We start from the raw sequence: 24053 nt of genomic DNA on the forward strand, positions 1-24053 counted from the left end.
CGTGGTTCACGCGCTCCCTGCGGGCGGGGTGTGTGCAGCGGCCGGCCATGAAGCAGCAGACAGGTGAGTAAATATCTCACCTGTTCCTTTATTAGCAGCGTCGGAGACCATGAGGGGAGGTGAGCTGGAGAGCGACAGAGCGAGGCCGCCTGGAAGAGCTGAAAAGCCAAAATACATTGTAAATTCTGTGTCATTAAAACAATTGTAAAAACGCTGCGCAAGAGTGTTATGCTCTTTCCTGTGGTCCCAGAAGAACCCGAGACAGAGACTCTTCACACTCACATTCACACACTAGGGCCAATTTAGTGTTGCCAATCAACCTATCCCCAGGTGCATGTCTTTGGATCATGTTATGTTTAATTTGGTATTTCCTTAGTTGTTGTTTTCTGTTTCAGCACCTTTGTTAGTTTTCTTAGTTGCCATGGGTGCTGATTTTCGTCACAGTGGTCGGAACGCTCACCTGCTCCTGGTCTTTAATCAGAGAGCTATTTATTCCTGCCTCGCATTACGCTCTGTCTGGCAGTCTTGTTCGCTTCACGCGACGCTTACGTTGGTATTTATTTTCATGTGAGTTTAGAATGACTAGCTTCTTGCTCCTTTGTTTTCGAGTCTTCTTGTAAAGCTTTGCCGTAGCTTACCGTGCCATCGGCACATTGTCAGTTTCGATTTTTGCCTTTGTTATTGGAATAAATCAGTTTCTTACCTGCACTCTGCTTCCTGACGTCGTTCTGCATCTTGGGGAAACGAGCACCGCAAAACCATGCGACACAGACATAACAATTTTTCCTCCAATATAAACTTATTTTACAACAACTTACTTCAGAAAATAAAACATGTCTTCAAAAGAGGTTCCTGATTTGGAAATGTTAATAGCCTATGATATATCATCAATCAATCAAAGATTAGTTATATATCCTTTACTTACAAATGTCTCAAAGGGCTGCAAAAACAACAACGACATCTTCAGATCTAATCTCACATCAGGGCAAGAAAGAACGTAACCCAATGGGAACAATGTGGAACCATGGAAAGGACCGCAGTTGTGGGGACCCCCCATCCAGGTGAACGGTGCAATGGATGCCGAGTGAATATGGTTAATAATGTAAGAGTCCAGACCATAATGAGGGCATCAGGGATCATCTTGAATGGAGACAAGTCAGCAGCGCAGACACGTCACCAACTGATGCACAGAGGAGTGGCCCACCCCAGTCTTGGAACAGCTAGCACCACCTCCGTGGACACTGATCCGTGGTCACCAAAAAACCTCTCCAAACAGGAGAGGGAGGCAGACCAGAAAAGAGAGAGGGCAGATCAACTGGTCTAAAAAGGGGTATATTTAAAGGCTACAGTATACAAATTAGTTTTAAGATTGGACTCGAATGCTTCTACTGAGGTAGCATCTTTAACTGTTACGGGTAGGGTAATCCGGAGTACTGGAGCCCGAATAGAAAACGTTCTATTTCCCGCAGAATTTTTTTGGGCTTTGGGAATGAAGTCAGAATTTTTGGAATGTAGGTTTCTGGACGGAACGTAGGGTACAATACAATCAGCAAGATAGGATGAAGCTTGACCGTTAAGTGTTTTATACGTAAGTAGTAAAACCTTAAAGTCACATCTTAAGTGCACAGGAAGCCAGTGCAGGAGAGCCAGTATAGGCGTAATATGATCAAACTTTCTTGTTCTTGTCAAAAGTCTAGCAGCCGCATTTTGTACCAACTGTAATCTTTTAATGCTAGACATAGGGAGACCCGAAAATAACACTATACAGTAATCGAGACGAGACGTAACGAACACATGAATAATGATCTCAGCCTCGCTGGTGGACAAAATGTGCACTATATGTGCCTCAGCAAGTCACATGACATTATTTACTTGTTAGTTTTTTTGTAATTGAGGCATCAAATGTGAGGGTTTATTACATAATGCACCAAATTGTTACATTTTATTCAAAAAAAGTGCAGTACCTGCATGTTGTAATAACTTTTGCAATATGTAATAGGGTATTACAAACTGCGTCAAAATGCATGACAAAATGCATTCTAGGATTATATAACAGCATGCGTCATATTATTACAAAAATGCGGCATTATTACATAATGAGGTGAACATTTATTACGTAGTTTACCATTATTACATAATATATAGATAGATAGTACTTTATTGATTCCTTTAGGAGAGTTCCCTCAGAAACATTTTAATTCCAGCAGCAGTGTACACAATTGAAATCAAATTTAAAAAGTCAAAAGTAAATAATGAGGGTATAAATGGAAATAAAATAGAACATTTTACAATAAGAATAAAAATAAAAAGCAACAAAAAGAATAAAAATATAACAGTAAAAATAAAAACGCATTGCATTGTTACATGTGTTTACAGGTGTTGAGGCTTCTGTACCAAAGTTTTTTCAATTTCATAGCTTGGCTTTTTGGTTTTTCCATTGCCCAGATGTGGGTGTACATTAGGGGATGCCGTTGTGATTTAAAAAGCCCTTTTGAGGCACTTGTGATTCAAGGCTTTACAAATAAATTCTGATTAATTGAATTGTGAGGGCTTCTTCAATAATGATTCTGAAGTCTCATTTCCACGTGTTTGCCATCTCAATCCGTAGCTTTAACCACACCCACTGGCCTCTGGCTGAGTCTGGAAAAGATAAATGTACAATAGTCCCACACGGTTGCGTCTTAGATATATTTTTATTCAAATCATCATCACCCTGCAAGCGGGGAGTGAGAGAGACCTTCTGTCCTTTGTATCACATAATCAGCCATAAGACATCCAGAGAATACGATAGTAAAAACCATCCAGCTGGTGACCACATATACAACAGCGCTGCATACGCACAGTCAAGGTCAGATGCACACACTTCATTAAAACTTCCATAAAAGAGCCTGCAAATTAAGCATGTGCTCAAGCATACACATATGAGTATGATAACAAAGCTAGTTGAATATAGATTAATATTTGCCTATGTATGGCTCAGATCATATATATCAAGAATGTAAGATGCTGAATGAAAACTCCTAAATAAATGTCCCTTGTAATAATCCTGTTTAAAGCAGGGCTGTTAAAATTATTCGTTAATACGGACTATTAATCATTATTTATCTGATAAAAAATGGTATAAAAATTAATGCAGCAGCAGCCCGGAATGTCTAAACATGTCTTAAACGTCTGTGACAACACATTTTGTCCCAAGTTATGCTCCGTTGCGCATGTGCAACGGGCAGTTGAGCTGCTAGCAACATGCTGCAGAAGCAACAAAGTCAATATGGAAGACCCTGAACAGCGCGTTGGCCCTCTTGATGGGGCATTTGAGTTAAAAAAAACAAAAAAAATTACGGAACAGTCGAAATATACCATTGTGATGACAAAGACGTTCACATTATCCATCCATCCATTTTCTACCGTTTGTCCCTTTCGGGGTCACGGGGGGTGCTGGAGCCCATTAAACGGGTCATATTATGTTTTTTTGTCTACATTTAAAACACTGTTTGTGGTCTACATAACATGTAATGGTGGTGCTTTTGTCAACATTTTGCATAAATTCTGTTTTACAGACCATCTTCAAACTGCTTTATGACTGTCTCTAAAGGATGCACTATTTTGTGGGTGGCCTTATTTACGTGCCAGCCATTTTGTAGTTTTTAGCACTTCCATATTGAGTCGCGGACAGATACACAGTATTTTTCGGACCATGGGGCGCACCGGATTATAAGGTGCACTGCCGATGAGCGGGTCTATTCAGGTCTATTTTCATACAAAAGGTGCACCAGATTATAAGGCGCATTAAAGGGGTCATATTATGATTTTTTTCTACATTTAACACTTCCTTGTGGTCTTATAAAACATGTAATGGAGGTTATTTGGTGAAAATGTTGCATAAATTATGTTTTACAGACCATCTTCAAGTCGCTTTCTGACCTTAGCTTCAGGATGCGCCATTTTGTGGGCGGTCTTATTCACGTGGCTCACATTCGGCAGTGTCTTCTCCCCGTCATCTTTGTTGTAGCGGTGTAGCGTGCAAGGACGGGTGTCGAAGAAGTGTGTAAAAAGATGGAGCTAACTGTTTTAATGACGTTCAGACTTTACTTAAATCAATAACGGAGCAGCATCTCCTCATCCGTGGCTCACTAGTGTAACGCCTGAAATGTGTCCCGTGAAAAATAATAACTAAAGTTCCGTGGGTGAATTATGTAAACCCACTATACCGGTAGTTTTTAGCGCTTCCATAGTGCATACTTGCCAACCTTGAGACCTCCGATTTCGGGAGGTGGGGGGGGGATGGGTGTGGTCGGGGGTGGGACGGGCGCGTGGTTAGGGGCGTGGTTAAGAGGGGAGGAGTATATTTACAGCTAGAATTCACCAAGTCAAGTATTTCCTAGATATATATATATATACATATATATATATATATATATATATATATATATATATATATATATCTAGGAAATACTTGACTGAATAAATGAACACTGAAATTCAAGTATTTCTCTTATTTATATATACATATATATATAATAAAATACATATATATATATATATATATATATATATATATATATATATATAAATATATATATATATAACTAGAATTCACTGAAAGTCAAGTATTTCCAAGATATATATATATATATATATATATATATATATATATATATATCTAGGAAATACTTGACTTATATATATATATATATATATATATATATATATATATATATGTATATATATATATATATATATATATATATATGTATATATATATATATATATATATATATATATATATATATATATATATATATATATATAGGAAATACTTGACTTTCAGTGAATTCTAGCTATATATATATATATATATATATATATATATATATATATTTATTTTATTATATATATATGTATATATAAATAAGAGAAATACTTGAATTTCAATGTTCATTTATTCACACATATACACACACATAACACTCATCTACTCATTGTTGAGTTAAGGGTTGAATTGTCCATCCTTGTTCTATTCTCTGTCATTATTTTTCTAACCATGCTGAACACCCTCTCTGATGATGCATTGATGTGTGGCACGCACAAAAGTGCTTTCATCAGATGCATTAGAGTCTGGAATCTTCCATCTCTCCCTAGCATGGCCCAAAACTGGTCAATCTTTGCTTCCTGAGGAAGATCTTCAGTGCCAAGCACTTGGTAGTCCACTACTTCTTCCCGGAGGCTATCCAGGTCCAATCGCAGCTGCGGGTTGGAACTTACAAGCTGTTATGAGAGTAGCGTATGTGTGTGTGTGGCCCTTTAATAGGTGAGCATGTGAGGTGAGTAACGTCAGTGAGTGTGTGGGCGAGAGAAGAGAGGGAGCGGTAGCATGAGTGCGGGCGGGGACTAGTTTGTTTTGTGTTGGATTGGCTGTGTGCAAGCAATCAATAAAGCAAGATTTGCAACTAATCGCCGGACTCAGGCAGGAAAGGTGCAACAAAGCATATTTCTTCATTTTACTCATCGTCGGCGTCGCCATGGCTGTATCTTCCTCGTTCTTCTGCTTCGTCTCCTTGTTGTGTGCGCAGTTGTGCACTGCACTCTCTAAAAGCCGTATATGTTATTGATGTTAAAGATGGCAGTATTGTCCTGTTTAAGAGTGTCACAACATTACTGTTTATTGCAGACAAACTGCTTTACGGTAACGAAAATGTGACTGCTGTTGTTGTGTGTTGTTACTGCGCTGGGAGGACGTTAATGAAACTGCCTAACAATAAACCCACATAAGAAACCAAAAACTCGCCCTCGATCATTCTACAGTTATAATGTGATTGGGCAGGCACACTGTTTATATCGTGGGAAAGCGGACTCAGGTCCGCATGGAGCTGGAGGGGGCGTGGCCTCCAGCTCCGCCTGAATTTCGGGAGATTTTCGGGAGAAAATTTGTCCCGGGAGGTTTTCGGGAGAGGCGCTGAATTTCGGGAGTCTCCCGGAAAATCCGGGAGGGTTGGCAAGTATGCCATACTGAGTGTACTGACGATATGAGTTAGAACTTTACGCTACTTTATATTAGAAATGGCAACAGCGGAAGATGAATGCCTCATAACAAGAAGATAGAGAAAAAGAAGAAGCTTATCAACTACAGCATCGGCACAAACTACAATGGCGATAGTGTGCAGGTACCAGAAGGTAAGAAAATATGGTTTTGCATAATATTGCGAAACAAAACAACAGATAATATGTCTGCTAATAGGTGCCATTCTTGCAGTCCTTATACACACACCATAATACTACTCGTATTTTGAAGCACAGTACGTCTGACTACGGTAGTCATAATGCTCCGACAATCCATCAAGCGGTGCAGCTTCAGAGTTTACCAAAGTCGTACTTAAACATTTTGACAAGATTTTGAGCACTGTGTGTAATGTTCCACAATATATTCTCAATGGAACATATAAAGTTTTGGTGTTTACTGATGACATCTTGCAGTCTACAGGTATCTCTTATGTGTGACTGTCAGCTACTGGTCACACTTATCATCACACCATGTACCAAATAAAATTGCTTTGAGGTGGGTAAGCACCACCAGAATTATTCCATACATTAGGCGCACCAAGTTTGAAGGCGCACTGTCAATTTTTGAGAAAATTAAATGATTTGAAGTGCGCCCTACGGTAAGTTAGCGCTGTAGGCTACTTTTTAATAGGAATAGCAACAGTGTGGGATTTTATCTTGCATGTTAATGTATGAGCCAGTCTGCCCCACAACAAGAGGATGGAGAGAAAGAAGGAACTAACTGACTACAACTTTGGACTAAAACTGAATAAAAGTGTCGCTCAAAGCTCTTCGATTAAACCCATACCATATATGGAAATAGCTGTTGATGTAACTCAGGCAAAACGCGTCACTAAAGTGTCACATTCCAAACGGCTTATTCGTAGCAAGTTTGGAAGAAGGCAAGATTGTTTTATAAATATCTCCGTCCGCTATGCCTCGATGGTTTCATTACACTTTTTCGGGACATACAGTATGGGGATTTCAAATACTCAAAAATAGGTACCAACAGGTAAAATAAAGTTGGTTTTGCATAGTAGGACCACATTAATGTGAATACATGTTTGTTTAAAAAATAAGTTGACAACCTTACCTCAAATAAATCCTATCATCATTTAATACAGTACATGACTGGATACTGGATGGACAAAGCTCCAGATTTCAAAGCTAAAGCAAGTGCACTTTCTCTCATAATTTGGATGAGGGGAAAAACAGATGCTGAGATGAAAAAAGGAGGAAGAACTGGTCTTTTCAGGTCAGCTCTCTTTATTGCCAGTCAAATCTTTATGTGAGAGAGTCAGCTAGAGAGGCAGAGAAACATTTTGCATGGTATTGTTGTGTATAAAGAATATAAATGCTAAATTCTCAACAGATTAGTTCTGATTTGACACCAGTAATTGACCCGTTCTCCCATTTGAATACTAAGAGGGGAAAGTAGCAATCAGGCAGACTGATTGAAGCTGAATGATTAACCATTCACACTTTAATTGTACCCCTTATAAAAGCCAGCGCAATTGGGCATGTCAGAGATACTTGACTATGTCTAACATCCGTGGGGGCCCCGTTTTGCATTAAGAAGCACATGTAAAATATCAAATAATGAATGACAAGGCGTTTTTTTAAAATACATTTTACCCCAAACTTATTTCTAGCCACTTCCTTCTCCGTCACTGATAAGAATATAATAGCAAATTCCCCTACACATTCTCTGCTACAGTGGCATGCAGTGTTTTGAATGATCTTGTAATGCAGTCGTACTCGGTTTGATCTCTGGTTGGGTTTCCAAATGGTTCTTTAGTTATGTCTAATTTGTAATTTTGTAATACAACATTTATTTATTCAACAATTTCTTTCCCATGAATTTGTTTTCATACAATACTTGCACCAAATTAAATTTGCAGCCATGATACACTATATTGCCAAAAGTATTTGGCCACCTGCCTTCACTCACATATGAACTTGAAGTGCCATCCCATTCCTAACCCATAGGGTTCAATAGCATGTCGGTCCACCTTTTGCAGCTATTACAGCTTCAACTCTTCTGGGAAGGCTGTCCACAAGGTTGCGGAGTGTGTTTATAGGAATTTTCCACAATTCTTTCAAAAGCGCATTGGTTGGTCAAGAAGGCCTGGCTCTCAGTCTCCGTTCTAATTCATCCCAAAGGTGTTCTACCGGGTTCAGGTCAGGACTCTGTGCAGGCCAGTCAAGTTCATCCACATCATACTCTGTCATCCATGTCTTTATGGACCTTGCTTTGTGCACTGGTGCACAGTCATGTTGGAAGAGGAAGGGGCCCGCTCCAAACTGTTCCCACAAGGTTGGGAGCATGGAATTGTCCAAAATGTTTTGGTATCCTGGAGCATTCAAAGTTCTTTTCACTGGAACTAAGGGGCCAAGCCCAACTCCTAAAAAACAACCCCACACCAAAATTCCTCCTCCACCAAATTTCATACTCGGCACAATGCAATCCGAAATGTACCATTCTCCTGGCAAACTCCAAACCCAGACTCGTACATCAGATTGCCAGATGGAAAAGTGTGATTCATCACTCCAGAGAAGGCGTCTCCACTGCTCTAAAGTCCAGTGGCGACGTGCTTTACACCACTGCATCCGACGCCTTGCATTGGACTTGATTAGATTAGATATGCAGATGCTTGGCCATGGAAACCCATTTCATGAAGCGCTCTGCGTACTGTGCGTGGGCCAATTGGAAGGTCACATGAAGTTTGGAGCTCTGTAGCAACTGACTGTGCAGAAAGTCGGCGACCTCTTTGCATTATGCGCTTCCGCATCCGCTGACCCCTCTCTGTCAATTTACGTGGCCTACCACTTCGTGGCTGAGTTGCTGTTGTTCCCAAACTCTTCCATTTCCTTATAATAAAGCTGACAGTTGACTTTGGAATATTTAGGTGCGAGGAAATTTCACGACTGGATTAGTTGCAAAGGTGGCATCCTATGACAGTTCCACACTGGAAATCACTGAGCTCCTGAGAGCGGCCCATTCTTTCACAAATGTTTGTAGAAACGGTCTCCATGCCTAAGTGCTTGATTTAATACACCTGTGGCCGGGCCAAGTGATTAGGACACCTGATTCTGATCATTTGGATGGGTGGCCAAATACTTTTGGTAATATAGTGTATGTCTAATATCAGGGCTCATTACGCATTTTCTCCCAAGTAGTGTCCGGTTGGCAGCTCATGTTTACCACAGTCTCTATGGGCCACTTGGGCCTTTATGGGTATGTGGTACCCATGGGTCTCACCAAGGAAACCCTTGCTTAAGTAGCTGTGGCAAGTGCTCCAGTGCTGCTTGTCTCCATGACAACCATGATTTGCCAATTGGAGTGTGCCCGCCCCCTTTTAGAGAAATATGCATAATTATTAGTGTACTTGGGTGGAGAGGACGATCAGTGCTCACACTAGACAGCTTGTCACCTTCCTTTCTTCTCCAGGTTGTCACAGGCTACAACACACACTTCCAAACGGCATTGAAGGCATTCTACTGGAGAATTTATGTGGTCTACTGCTGCGTTACAGAGAAAAATTTTGCGCAATCCTCAGTAAGTCTGCTATCAAACACTGTGAATGCCAAGCCCCAGTTAAAGAATACACTGACTTTGACTTATTGTTCTATATTGGTCAAACCACATAGCGTTTATTACATCATGATTTACAAGGAATTTAATTTTGTATGTATTTGTAAGCCTTTTCTTTTTTCCTAAATGTTTAACTGGAACACTTTGAGGACAGGCTTTAGAAGATCCAAGTGGAATATTTTTTTACATTGCAGCACTCTAGAATGTAATATTTGTCTTACCTTTTGTCTTGTGTTTTTCAAATGCAGAAAATATGTAGTAAGAAGCCCAAATAGGGATTTTACTAAATTCCAGTTAATATTGAAGGATTATTGGACTGAATCTAAAACCATGAATGTACCCTAACAAGTTCTACCGTGTTTTTTTGTTGAACAGTCAAGGATCGAGTCAACTGGGGGATTTAACAAGATTTATTTAAAACTGGTCACAGGTAAATGTTACAGCATTGGTCTCCATATTTCAAATTCATCTGCCAGTCAGCCAAGACCAAGAATGATAGTAAAGTCTTCTCCATCCTTTTAGAAGAGAGTGGACAAAATGTGTACTACATGTGCCTCAGCAAGTCCATCCATCCATCCATTTTCTACCGCTTGTCCCTTTTTGGGGTCGTCACATGACATTATTCACTTGTTAGTTTTTGTAATTGACTTGCAGACAAGTCCAAAGTGTTCAAAGTTCAGTGATGGTTGGGGGTATATTTCTGGGGCTGGTGTGATGCAGCTGAAGAGGTTGAGTTGTTTGGAAATGAAGATGTGTAACTAAAATATTGCTGTAGTTGACACCTTAAATCCTGTATGTTGTTTCTTCAATCAGACATAGGTGAACGTTGTCATTACAATAATCATCAACATGAACATGTATTGCTTAAAGGGGAACTATTTTTTTCTACATTTACAAAACTACCTTGTGGTCTATATAACATGTAATGGTAGTTATTTAATTAAACATTTTGCACGGACTGTCTTCAAGCCGCTTATTGACCATCTCTTCAGGATGCATCTTCTCCCTGCCAGCTATGTTGTGATTTTTAGCGCTTCCATATCGTGTCTACTGACAGATATAAGTTAGAACTATATGCTACTTTGTATTAGAAATGTCAACAGCGTAGGAGCCAGTCTGCCCCTCAACAAGAGGATAGAGTAGATGAAGGAGCCTTTTGACTACACTCACTACAATGGTGGACTCGTGCAAGGATCTTCAGGTAAATTTCTACCACGTATGAAGGTATCTGCAGACGTCACAGGTCAGACAAGGGCACAGGACAGAGGAAATTCCAATCGGCTCGTTTGGAGGAATTGTGAAGGAAGGCAAGATTATTTAATGAATATCTCTGTAATGCCGCTACAGTTTGGTTTCAAATGTTCGAGACTTACGAGGATAAATACACAAATGCACAGAAGCAGGTACCACCAGGTAAGAAAAGTTGGTTTTGCGTAATAGGTGACCTTTAATTAAAGGGGAACATTATCACAATTTCAGAAGGGTTAAAACCATTAAAAATCAGTTCCCAGTGGCTTATTTTATTTTTCGAAGTTTTTTTCAAAATTTTACCCATCATGCAATATCCCTAAAAAAAAGCTTCAAAGTGCCTGATTCTAACCATCGTTATATACACCCGTCCATTTTCCTGTGACGTCACACAGTGATGCCAATACAAACAAACATGGCGCATAGAACAGCAAGGTATAGCGACATTAGCTCGGATTCAGACTCGGATTTCAGCGGCTTAAGCGATTCAACAGATTATGCATGTATTGAAACGGATGGTTGTAGTGTGGAGGCAGGTAGCGAAAACGAAATTGAAGAAGAAACTGAAGCTATTGAGCCACATCGGTTTGAACCGTATGCAAGCAAAACCGACGAAAACGACACGACAGCCAGCGACACGGGAGAAAGCGAGGACAAATTCGGCGATCGCCTTCTAACCAACGATTGGTATGTGTTTGTTTGGCATTAAAGGAAACTAACAACTATGAACTAGGTTTACAGCATATGAAATACATTTGGCAACAACATGCACTTTGAGAGTGCAGACAGCCCAGTTTTCATCAATTAATATATTCTGTAGACATACCCTCATCCGCTCTCTTTTCCTGAAAGCTGATCTGTCCAGTCCAGTTGTAAATGCATCTGCTTTGAGTGTCGCAGGATATCCACACATTCTTGCCATCTCTGTCGTAGCATAGCTTTCGTCGGTTAAGTGTGCGGAACAAACGTCCAATTTCTTTGGGCATCTTTGTTCCACTGGTGCAACTTGAATCCGTCCCTGTTTGTGTTGTTACACCCTCCGACAACACACCGACGAGGCATGATGTCTCCAAGTTACGGAAAACAGTCGAAAAAACGGAAAATAACAGAGCTGATTTGACTCGGTGTTTGTAATGTGTTTGAGAAAATGGCGGATTGCTTCCCGATGTGACGTCTCGTTGTGACGTCATCGCTCCGAGAGCGAATAATAGAAAGGCGTTTAATTCGCCAAAAGTCACCCATTTAGAGTTCGGAAATCGGTTAAAAAAATATATGGTCTTTTTTCTGCAACATCAAGGTATATATTGACGCTTACATAGGTCTGGTGATAATGTTCCCCTTTAAACAAATGCATATATTCACGTGTCATCAAACGTATATTACGTTGTTCCCTAGGGGAAAACTGGGTAACACATGGCACACTGACAAAGCCTGACCTAATTTCGCCACACCTGGTGTGTGTGTGACAATCATTGTTACTTTAACTTTAACTTTTAACTATTGTTACTATAACAATCTACAAGGTTAATACAGTTCGCTTCTCTTTCTTCCCCTCCACTTATCGGCTTTTTTTTGTATTTCAAGTTATCATTACATATATGTATAGTTGCATTTGAAACAATTGTATTATTGATAATAGAGGTAATTATTGTTATTATTCATTAGCAACAGTGCTATTTCTATTGGTATTTGTATTGCTCCATTTGTAGTGTAATAATGTTCATTGTCATTTCTGTGTTATTAATATTTACTTCACCAACTGCTTCTTTGCTATCACTTTCCGTGTCATATTTGTACATATCGTATCTGCTGATGCTGTTCTGTTGTTGGTATTATACCCCTCTTGTTCCCGCAATTTCACATTCTGTCTTCTTTTTTTTCTCTGTCTATCCCCTCCTGCTTCGGCCCAGCTGCGCCAGACAATAATATAAATCCATTCAACAAAGTTAAATACATTTTGTACAAATAAGGCAACAAGAGAAGTATCCCACACTTCTCTTTTGTAAATTAAAACTGCACAGCAAATATGGGCATCTCCATCAACAATATGATTTGCCTGAGTAGCTGGACAGGACAAAAAAAACCCCAACCCATTAAACAAAAGAGCAGCCTGCAAGCATCCTTGATGTAGCAAGGGAAGGATAGAATACATGCCTGAGACGTCAAATTGGCCTCTCTTAAAAGAAAACAATGACCTACATTGTTTGTGTGCGTGCATGCACGCGCATGTGTGTAGGTGCATGTGTACTTTTAGTCCAAGGAATTTATCAAGGGAAAATTAAATGTAGAACACAAGGGTATATATTCTAGAATATTCAATCAATGGACACTGTTTTCGTTGTTAAATGGGAAAATAATAGGATCTCTTTGCATTCCTACACAAATCAATAACACAAATAATATAAGTGATACATTTGACTTGATCCATAACTTCACACATAAGGTGTGTACAAATTAATGCTCTAAGTTAGAGGGGAACTGCACTTTTTTCTTTTTTTTTTTGCTTATTGTTCACATTACTTATGAGAAAGACAAGAAGACCAAAAAAAAAAAAAAAATATATATATATATATATATATATATATATATATATATATATATATATATTTTTTTTTTTTTTTTGCAGAATAACATGTACATATCGGCTCGTTCTTAGTGGCTCACAATGCAGCTAATGGGAGCGATCAGTTCTACCTCTAAATCAGTTTCAAAATGCATTCAAAAACTGTCAACAATACTTTATTTACGTTCCGTAACCCGTATAATAATCAAGCTGTAGCAACATTGATATTGTAAGAGTGAACACTGAGGAACCCTTTTTCTTGCGTAGTAACACATCGGCTTGCCGTGAAAGCTAACTATGGCGAGAGATAAGCTAGCAACTGCGTCAACACGAAATGCGTGTAAGTTTGTACTGCACAACACTGCGATAGGACAGCAATTTGTTGTGACTGAAAACCATGAAAAGTCATATTACAGTATCTGTAAAGTATTAGGCTTCATTTCATGTTTTGTTTGTACACAGCTGATCCCCACACAGCAAAAAGACTCCGCGGCGGATCCCCCGCGGAGCTATCGTGCGTTCCGGAACGGACCCGCGAAACGGACCCGTATCGGCGTCCACTTGCTCTCAGGATTACATCCGCCACGGAGGCGTGGCGCGGACCCGCCGTGGCGCCGAGCTGGATCCGCTCCGCATCCGTGATCAAAACCTAAGCTCCGCGGACCAGCCATGGACTCATAAAAACCCTGGCTCATCTGGGTCCGTTTTGGACACGTTTATCTCATTTTCAAAATCCCTTCTGTTCTTGTTGTAGGATAAAATAGGAAACTAAAAAATTCACTAAGCCCTACCACAGCAATATAGGCTTACATATGCATTGCCTTGTATTTTTAAACTAACAACATTGTCAATAGGCAGAAACAGAAAATGGTCAATTTACTCTATAAAGTAAATATATAAATAGTAAATATACATATTTAATCTATTAGGCTACAACTTCAATGAAATGCTGCTCCATGCACAGCTAACATATCAGAAAATGAATAACTGGTGAATGACAAGAAGTTCAATAAAAGATTGTTTAATTGATACATTTCTATTCCTCCTGAGGAGGTGGAGGCGGGACTCGTCTCCTGGTTGCCCGATCCGCCGCCAGGTTGAACCACCTGATGGCGTGTTTGGTGACCTCAGCGTCCGTGGCTGACCTTGTCACCACATTTTTTCTCACAGCACCTGTAATCAAAAAAGATTACAAGACAGATATGTTTATGTTTATGGTATGAAGCATCCAAAGCCAAGTATGCTTACACAATACAAAATATGCCATCCATCCATCTTCTTCCGCTTATCCGAGGTCGGTCGCGGGGGCAGCAGCCTAAGCAGGGAAGCTCAGACTTCCCACTTCGTCCAGCTCCTACTGGGGGATCCCGAGGCGTTCCCAGGCCAGCCGGGAGACATAGTCTTCCCAACGTGTCCTGGGTCTTCCCCGTGGCTTCCTACCGGTCGGACGTGCCCTAAACACCTCCCGAGGGAAGCGTTCGGGTGGCATCCTGACCAGATGCCCAAACCACCTCATCTGGCTCTAGGTATTAAGGAGATTACATTTGAAAAAGAAACAATCCAAAATTTTCAAACAATATCATTATTTGGTTCCTTGAGTTTGAGTTTATTTGGAACATGCAAGCATACAACATGATACATCACAATCTCCAGTTTCTCTTTTCAACATGTTCGAAAAGGAGTAGGAAGAAGCAGAGCTTATTTAATCCTACCCCTTTTCTTTTACATAACAGTTGCTAAAACTTTTGTTCACTTCCTGTTCTCAATTTATTCACAATATACTCCATAAGTAATCACAATAAAAATAAGTAAATAAATAATAATTGGTGAAGTAAGTTACATTTCATATGTTGAGATAAGTAAGATTATTTTGTGAGTGAAAGAATGAAAGAATGGATGAGTTAAATAAATTCAGAATGTTTATCATGGTTCTTCTTCTTTGTACTTTGTAAACACTTTAAGTTTGAAAAGTTTCTTGAAGTGGATCATATTAGTACATTGTTTGATTGCTTTGCTTAATCCATTCCATCATTTAATTCCACATACTGATATACTGAAGGTCTTAAGTGTCGTACGTGCATACAAATGTTTTAAATTACATTTCTCTCTAAGATAATATTTCTCTTTTTTTGAGAATAATTGTTGTATATTCTTGGGTAGCAGGTTATAGTTTGCTTTGTGTATCATTTTAGCTGTTTGCAAATTCACTATGTCGTAGAATTTCAGTATCTTTGATTCAATAAATAAAGGATTTGTATGTTCTCTATATCCAACATTATGTATTATTCTAACTGATCTTTTTTGTAACACCGTTAATGAATGAAGTGTACTTTTGTAATTATTTCCCCATATTTCTACACAGTAACTCAGATATGGTAACACTAGTGAGCAGTAGAGAATATGAAGTGATTTTTTGTCTAGAACATGTTTTGCTTTATTCATTATTGACGTGTTTCTTGCTACTTTATGTTGTATATTTTTTACGTGAGATTTCCAGTTCAATTTATCATCAATCATTATACCTAGAAATTTGGTTTCATTTACTCTTTCAATTTCTATTCCGTCTATTTGTATTTGTGTTTGACTTTCTCTTCTACTGTTACCAAATAGCATTATTTTACTTTTACTGAGATTCAACGATAGTCTGTTTTTGTCAAACCATCTTTTTAATTTGTTAATTTCTTCTGTTATTATTTGTAGTATCTTCTGTGTGTTCTCTCCTGAACAAAACGCTGTTGTATCATCCGCAAATAATACTAACTTTATATCTTTTGTAACTTTACAAATGTCATTTATATATAGATTGAATAATTAGGGCCTAGTATTGATCCCTGAGGTACACCACAGGATATATTTAGCGTTGTAGAGGTGTGTTCGCCTAGCTTCACGTATTGTTTCCTGTTCATTAGATAACTTCTTATCCAGTTGAAGACTAACCCTCTGATGCAATATCGTTCTAGTTTTTTGATTAAAATATTGTGATTAATTGTGTCGAATGCTTTAGTTAGATCCATAAAGAGTACTGTATGTAGATAAATCGGTGTGGTTTTGTCATGTTTGTTTGATTCTGTTGGATGACGGCGGCGGGGGGCATAAATAAATATCCATAACCCAACTTTGGGAAGTTGACATTGTTTTCTTATTATATCTGTACTATCATTCTATGTTTGTATTCGTGTAGGCCAGGGGTGTCCAAAGTACGGCCCGGGGGCCATTTGCGGCCCGCAGGTCATTTTTTTTAACGGCCCCACGGCACATTTTAAAAATATGATTGAAAAAAATAAATTACATTAAAAGTGGTATTTAAAGAGCAAACAGGTGAAATGTAACAAGAAAATGTAGCAATGGTTACTCTAATCACACAAAGCTGCCATGTAGACTGTTTCTTTCTTTAAAAAATAATAATGAATGCGAAGAAACGCAATAAAGGAAGTCGACAAACATCAGTTGAAGCGTTACGTTAATCTGACCAAGAGAATACGTTTGGGAGCAGCTACAGGTATGATGGTTGCTACGATTTTTAAGGCTGGCCCCACTATTGACTTTGAACGTATGTAATATTACTTTGAATTATATACTTACTGAAAAGCAAGGTCTTTGTTGCCATTCTGCTAAAGGCCTTTTTGTTGTTGACACCCTCCAATTGATCTGATCTGAAACGTCATCTGTGAACATCCTGCCCAGGATGTTCCAGGTCACCCGCTTCACATCCTGGCCTCCAATGGTGGCCAAAGAAGAAATCTAAAAGGCAAAGACATCTTTTTAAACAAACAGATAAACATTTTTAAGCTTAAGTTGCATTTAAAATGTTTTTGTTCCTGTTGAAAGCGTCCAGAAATGTAAAAAAAACATAACCTGTTCTCTTGGCTCATGGACCTATGCTACCTTTGCACACGATGTCAAACCAGGCAGATTGTGGCTCACTGACAATCTTACCACTTGGAAAAGGCGGTTCAGGACAGGCCTGGTTGTCAGGGCTGATTCAATAGATTATTTGCATAATCATGGACAATCAATAAACCTAATGGCACCATTCATATTAAGTAAGAAACCTCACCACTCTTTGTCGAGCTGGGCCATTTGATGGTTCATTCAAAATTGCCTCCACTGCCTCCAACTGTTCCAGTGGAAACTGGATATTGGCCGGCATTTCAACTTCTGGCCCCGGGGTAATGGTCAACCTGCTGGTTAAGAAGTTGACCTTCGCCATCAGCTGGTCTTGGGTGTGTTTAATAGTTTCCAGCAGGCTAAGGATCTGGACCTCAGCCACTGTTGACAAACAGCAGTATAAAATGTATCATGTTTCAGTGTTTATCCTCATTACTCATAATCCTGACATTAGCTACTGACCTTAGTTAATGACAAAAGTTATTGACAAAGTTTGAAGAAAATATGTGATTGGTTGTGAATTTGGATTTTTTCCAAAATCCGTGGCACAGAATGACCATCCGGTATTTGTCAGTTATTGCTCACCAGAGCAGGAAATGTTGTCGGCCATTCTTCCCCCTCGCTATGTTGCCTGTAGGCCAGGCTGGATCCAGGCTCTTTCCTACAAAACAAGACAAAACACACTTACACTGGCTACCTGTTCCTTTTTTCTGGCAGCTCAACCTCATTCTCTGCCTCAGATTGCAGGTCTGAGGTGTTGCAGCCGTTTCGATATTGTTGCATTATTTTATTATTTATTTAGTGTTGCCAATCAACCTATCCCCAGGTGCATGTTTTTGGAAGTGGGAGGAAGCCGGAGTACCCGGAGTGAACCCACGCAGTCACGGGGAGAACATACAAACTCCACACAGAAAGATCCCGAGCCCGGGATTGAACCCAAGACTACTCAGGACCTTCGTATTGTGAGGCAGAAGCACTAACCCCTCTTCCACCGTGCTGCATAATTATTATTATTGATGATGATGTATCAGGTCTCTCTCTTACAAGAGACCTGGTCAGAACATAGACAGAATAGGTTATTCCAAGCAGAAAGAGAAGCAACTATGACGTTATTTTTAAACAAGAAATTTATGAATTTGCATGCCACAATGATGAAGCCTTTTTTGAACGTCTACACGTGTCCTTTGTCTTAAGGTTGATAAAGAGACAGGCACAGTCTTTCTATTCATGTTTGCGCTAAAAGACAAGAAAATACAGTAAAGTTTATCATTGATCATTGTTTCTAATGTTGTATTTAAATAAATACATTGTTAAATGGTGGTGTTGTCTGTTTCATTGCTACAAACTAGACAAGATATAGGGCAACGTTAAATTGTGGGTGCACTTCTTGATTCAGCCCCCTGAATAGGCCAAGAGCTGCTAGAAAAATGTGTAAGCAACATTACATTTTAACAAAGCAGAAAGTATCTTACTTGATTAAGCGAACGCAGCAGGAGCAGTTGTAGGCAAAAATCCAGGCAGTAGATGATGCTGCAAAACACACAAAATAGAAGATGGGACCAAGTTCCATACAGTCGCATAAGAAATTGCGAACAGGCGCAAAATACATTAGTTGTCTGAACTGATGTAAACAGTGATTAAAATAATTTCTAATTCATTCATTTTAATTATAAAGATTGCAGATAGACACTTTACATTATACATTATATATGTAACAGTCACTGTTCTGCGTTGTGTCTTTTATAGTGATGCACAAACAGGAGTTGAGTCGTGGAGGATTTATTCACCATTTCTTTTTTTGAATGGAAACAAAAACAGGGCGTCACAGTCCACAGCGGAATTTTTTGGCCCGTGCGCAAACTCACGAGTAATATCTGCCGCTAGCTACCATTTAACTAATCCACGTGGTTAGCTTAGTGCTAGCGGCAGCATTTAGCATATAAAAGTCTGATTTTTACAACAATTTAACAACCCTAATCTCGAAATTTAACCCGCATGCTTATCAACAAGTCACAAGACAGTGTGCATTCTTATAGAATACTTTAAGAGCGACAACCAAAAAGTTTATAAAAAAAATAAAAGGAGATGAGACATAAAAAACGTGACTTACCAGTTCCGAGCGTCGCATCAAGAAAAATACACAGCAAATAAACTTTACTTAACTACCATAACATATTCTGCCGAAATTGCTATTCCATTTTAAATAAAATTGCTTTTTTTTTTACAGAATATAAAGTTAGCCACAAACACGTCCGTACTGCAGCAGTCAACAGGCTGGCGTCGTCCTTCTCTGACGTGACGAGACTCCCACGTTGACGACGGTTAGTCATATACTTGAGTAAAAAAACAATTTTCCCTCCCAAACGAGGACGCATCTTCGCCTCTGTGTTTTCCCTCTCTCTCCTTGTCCCGCCCCTCCTCTCCTGTCATTCGCCAGTCCACCAGCCTGCAAGTCATTGATTGGCCGAGCCTATGGCCAAGGTCCTGGCTGTGATTGGATGAAAACATTGCCATTCCATTTTAAACAAAATAGCCTTTTTTACAGAATATAAAGTTTCCGGAAGTGGGGCACGATGGCGAGCGCCTGGTGGCCGGGCCTGTCCCCATGGGGCCCGGCCGGGCACAGCCCGAAGAGGCAACGTGGGTCCCCCCTCCAATGGGATCACCACCCATAGCAGGGGCCATAGAGGTCGGGTGCAGTGTGAGCTGGGCGGCAGCCGAGGGCAGGGCGCTTGGCGGTCCGATCCTCGGCTACATAAGCTGGCTCTTGGGACGTGGAACGTCACTTCGCTGGGGGGGAAGGAGCCTGAGCTAGTGCGTGAGGTGGAGAAGTTCCGGCTAGATATAGTCGGACTCACTTCGACGCACAGCAAGGGCTCTGGAACCACTTCTCTTGATAGGGGCTGGACTCTCTTCCACTCTGGCGTTGCCGGCAGTGAGAGGCGACGGGCTGGGGTGGCAATTCTTGTTGCCCCTCGGCTCAAAGCCTGCACGTTGGAGTTCAACCCGGTGGACGAGAGGGTAGCTTCCCTCCGCCTTCGGGTGGGGGGACGGGTCCTAACTGTTGTTTGCGTTTACGCGCCAAACGGCAGCTCAGAGTACCCACCCTTTTTGGATTCACTCGAGGGAGTACTGGAGAGTGCTCCCCCGGGTGATTCCCTCGTTCTACTGGGGGACTTCAACGCTCATGTTGGCAGCGACAGTGAAACCTGGAGAGGTGTGATTGGGAAGAATGGCCGCCCGGATCTGAACCCGAGTGGTGTTCTGTTATTGGACTTTTGTGCTCGTCACAGATTGTCGATAACAAACACCATGTTCAAACATAAGGGTGTCCTTATGTGCACTTGGCACCAGGACACCCTAGGCCGCAGTTCCATGATCGACTTTGTAGTTGTGTCATCGGATTTGCGGTCTCATGTTTTGGACACTTGGGTGAAGAGAGGGACGGAGATTTCTACCGATCACCACCTTGTGGTGAGTTGGCTGCGATGGTGGGGGAGGATGCCTGACAGACCTGGCAGGCCCAAACGCATTGTGAGGGTTTGCTGGGAACGCCTGGCAGAGTCTCCTGTCAGAGAGAGTTTCAATTCCCACCTCCGGAAGAACTTTGAACATGTCACGAGGGAGGTGCTGGACATTGAGTCCGAGTGGACGATGTTCCGTACCTCTGTTGTCGAGGCGGCCGATTGGAGCTGTGGCCGCAAGGTAGTTGGTGCCTGTCGTGGCGGTAATCCTAGAACCCGTTGGTGGACGCCGGCGGTGAGGGATGCCGTCAGGCTGAAGAAGGAGTCCTATCGGGTTCTTTTGGCTCATGGGACTCCTGAGGCAGCAGACAGGTACCGACAGGCCAAGCGGTGTGCGGCTTCAGCGGTCGCGGAGGCAAAAACTCGGACATGGGAGGAGTTCGGAGAGGCCATGGAAAAAGACTTCCGGACGGCTTCGAAGCAATTCTGGACCACCATCCGCCGCCTCAGGAAGGGGCAGCAGTGCAGTGTCAACACCGTGTATGGTGGGGATGGTGCTCTGCTGACCTCGACTGCGGATGTTGTGGATCGGTGGAGGGAATACTTCGAAGACCTCCTCAATCCTACCAGCACGTCTTCCTATGAGGAAGCAGGGCCTGGGGAATCTGTGGTGGGCTCTCCTATTTCTGGGGCTGAGGTTGCCGAGGTAGTTAAAAAGCTCCTCGGTGGCAAGGCCCCGGGGGTGGATGAGATCCGCCCGGAGTTCCTTAAGGCTCTGTATGTTGTGGGGCTGTCTTGGTTGACAAGACTCTGCAACATCGCGTGGACATCGGGGGCGGTACCTCTGGATTGGCAGACCGGGGTGGTGGTTCCTCTCTTTAAGAAGGGGAACCGGAGGGTGTGTTCCAACTATCGTGGGATCACACTCCTCAGCCTTCCCGGTAAATGTCTATTCAGGTGTACTGGAGAGGAGGCTACGCCGGATAGTCCAACCTCGGATTCAGGAGGAACAGTGTGGTTTTCGTCCTGGTCGTGGAACTGTGGACCAGCTCTATACTCTCGGCAAGGACCTTGAGGGTGCATGGGAGTTTGCCCAACCATTCTACATGTGCTTTGTGGACTTGGAGAAGGCATTCGACCGTGTACCCCGGGAAGTCCTGTGGGGAGTGCTCAGAGAGTATGGGGTATCGGACTGTCTTATTGTGGCAGTTCGCTCCCTGTATAATCAGTGCCAGAGCTTGGTCCGCATTGCCGGCAGTAAGTCGGACACGTTTCCAGTGAGGGTTGGACTCCGCCAAGGCTGCCCTTTGTCACCGATTCTGTTCATAACCTTTATGGACAGAATTTCTAGGCACAGTCAGGGCGTTGAGGGGATCTGGTTTGGTGGCTGCAGGATTAGGTCTCTGTTATTTGCAGATGATGTGGTCCTGATGGCTTCCTCTGGCCAAGATCTTCAGCTCTCGCTGGATCGGTTCGCAGCCGAGTGTGAAGCGACTGGGATGGGAATCAGCACCTCCAAGTCCGAGTCCATGGTTCTCTCCCGGAAAAGGGTGGAGTGCCATCTCCGGGTTGGGGGAGGAGATCTTGCCCCAAGTGGAGGAGTTCAAGTACCTCGAAGTCTTGTTCACGAGTGGGGGAAGAGTGGATCGTGAGATCGACAGGCGGATCGGTGCGGCGTCTTCAGTAATGCGGACGCTGTATCGATCCGTTGTGGTGAAGAAGGAGCTGAGCCGGAAGGCAAAGCTCTCGATTTACCGGTCGATCTACGTTCCCATCCTCACCTATGGTCATGAGCTTTGGGTCATGACCGAAAGGACAAGATCACGGGTACAAGCGGCCGAAATGAGTTGCCTCCGCCGAGTGGCGGGGCTCTCCCTTAGAGATAAGGTGAGAAGCTCTGTCATTCGGGGGGAGCTCAAAGTAAAGCCGCTGCTCCTCCACATCGAGAGGAGCCAGATGAGGTGGTTCGGGCATCTGGTCAGGATGCCACCCGAACGCCTCCCTAGGAAGGTGTTTCGGGCACGTCCGACCGGTAGGAGGCCACGGGGAAGACCCAGGACACGCTGGGAAGACTATCTCTCCCGGCTGGCCTGGGAACGCCTCGGGATCCCCCGGGAGGAGCTGGACGAAGTGGCTGGGGAGAGGGAAGTCTGGGCTTCCCTGCTTAAGCTGCTGCCCCCGCGACCCGACCTCGGATAAGCGGAAGAGGATGGATGGATGGATGGTTATCAGAATCAGAATCAGAATCAGAATCAGCTTTATTGTCATTACGCAAGGTAACGAGATTGAGGCCATTCCATACAGTGCGATGTGTGCATGCTAGAAAAACAATGTGCAAATATATAAAAATATAAAAAATGTAGAAGTGCAATGAATATGGTGTGAAATGAATATATACATGAAAAAAACAAAAACAAAAACAGGGTGGTTGGTGGAATGGGTTATTGCACCGAAGAGAAGGCAGTTATGAGGGACAATGGGGCAGTCCGTTCAGGATGGTTATGGCCCTGGGGAAGAAGCTGTTCTTTAGCCTGTTTGTTTTGGTTTTAATGCACCTGTAGCGCTTCCCAGAGGGCAGCAGGTGGAACAGGTCAGAGCCAGGGTGGGTGTTGTCCTTGATGATGGCACTGGCTCTGTTGAGGCAGCGGGAGGTGTAGATGTCCGTCAGAGAGGGGAGAGGGCGGCCGATGATCTTCTGAGCCGTCTTGACCACTCTTTGCAGCCTCTCCCTGTCTGCTGCAGTGCAGCTGCCGTACCATACCGTAATACAGTAGGTCAGCAGGCTCTCGATGGACGAGCGGTAGAAGGTCAGCAGCAGGTCAGGCTTCAGGTTGTACTTCCCGAGGACTCTAAGGAAGTGTAGCCGCTGCCGAGCCTTCTTGATGATTGATGTGGTGTTGACTGTCCAGGAGAAGTCATTAGAGATGTGGACTCCAAGGTACCTGAAGGTGTGGACCCTCTCTACACGCTCGCCGTTGATGTAGAGGGGGGCAGGGTCGGTGCTGCTCCTCCTGAAGTCGACGATGATCTCTCTGGTCTTGCTGGTGTTGAGAGCGAGGTTGTTCTCCGAAGACCAGGCCGTCAGCTTCAGGACCTCCTCTCTGTAGGCAGCCTCGTCACCCCTGGAGATGAGCCCGACCACTGTGGTATCGTCGGCGAACTTGACGGTAAGGTTGTCACTGTGGGCCGGACTGCAGTCATGGGTGTAAAGGCAGTAGAGGAGGGGGCTCAGCACACAGCTCTGTGGGGAGCCGATGCT

At 42.2% G+C, this 24053-nt stretch overlaps 2 long non-coding RNA genes across 2 annotated transcripts; both read right to left on the reverse strand.

Moving 5' to 3' along the window:
* Window positions 1-14447: 14447 nt before the first annotated feature.
* On the reverse strand, window positions 14448-17078 carry LOC140679391 (uncharacterized). Its single transcript, XR_012050808.1, has 2 exons — window positions 17025-17078; window positions 14448-14615 (listed from the first exon to the last, which is right to left on the reverse strand). It is a non-coding gene; the product is annotated as an uncharacterized lncRNA (long non-coding RNA).
* A 1365-nt stretch (window positions 17079-18443) lies between these two features.
* Window positions 18444-19585, reverse strand: LOC133613920 (uncharacterized). Its single transcript, XR_009816519.1, has 3 exons — window positions 19441-19585; window positions 18803-18860; window positions 18444-18566 (listed from the first exon to the last, which is right to left on the reverse strand). It is a non-coding gene; the product is annotated as an uncharacterized lncRNA (long non-coding RNA).
* Window positions 19586-24053: the final 4468 nt, after the last annotated feature.

Source organism: Nerophis lumbriciformis, linkage group LG01 (assembly GCF_033978685.3).
Source record: "Nerophis lumbriciformis linkage group LG01, RoL_Nlum_v2.1, whole genome shotgun sequence".
Classification (NCBI taxonomy): Eukaryota; Metazoa; Chordata; class Actinopteri; order Syngnathiformes; family Syngnathidae; genus Nerophis; species Nerophis lumbriciformis.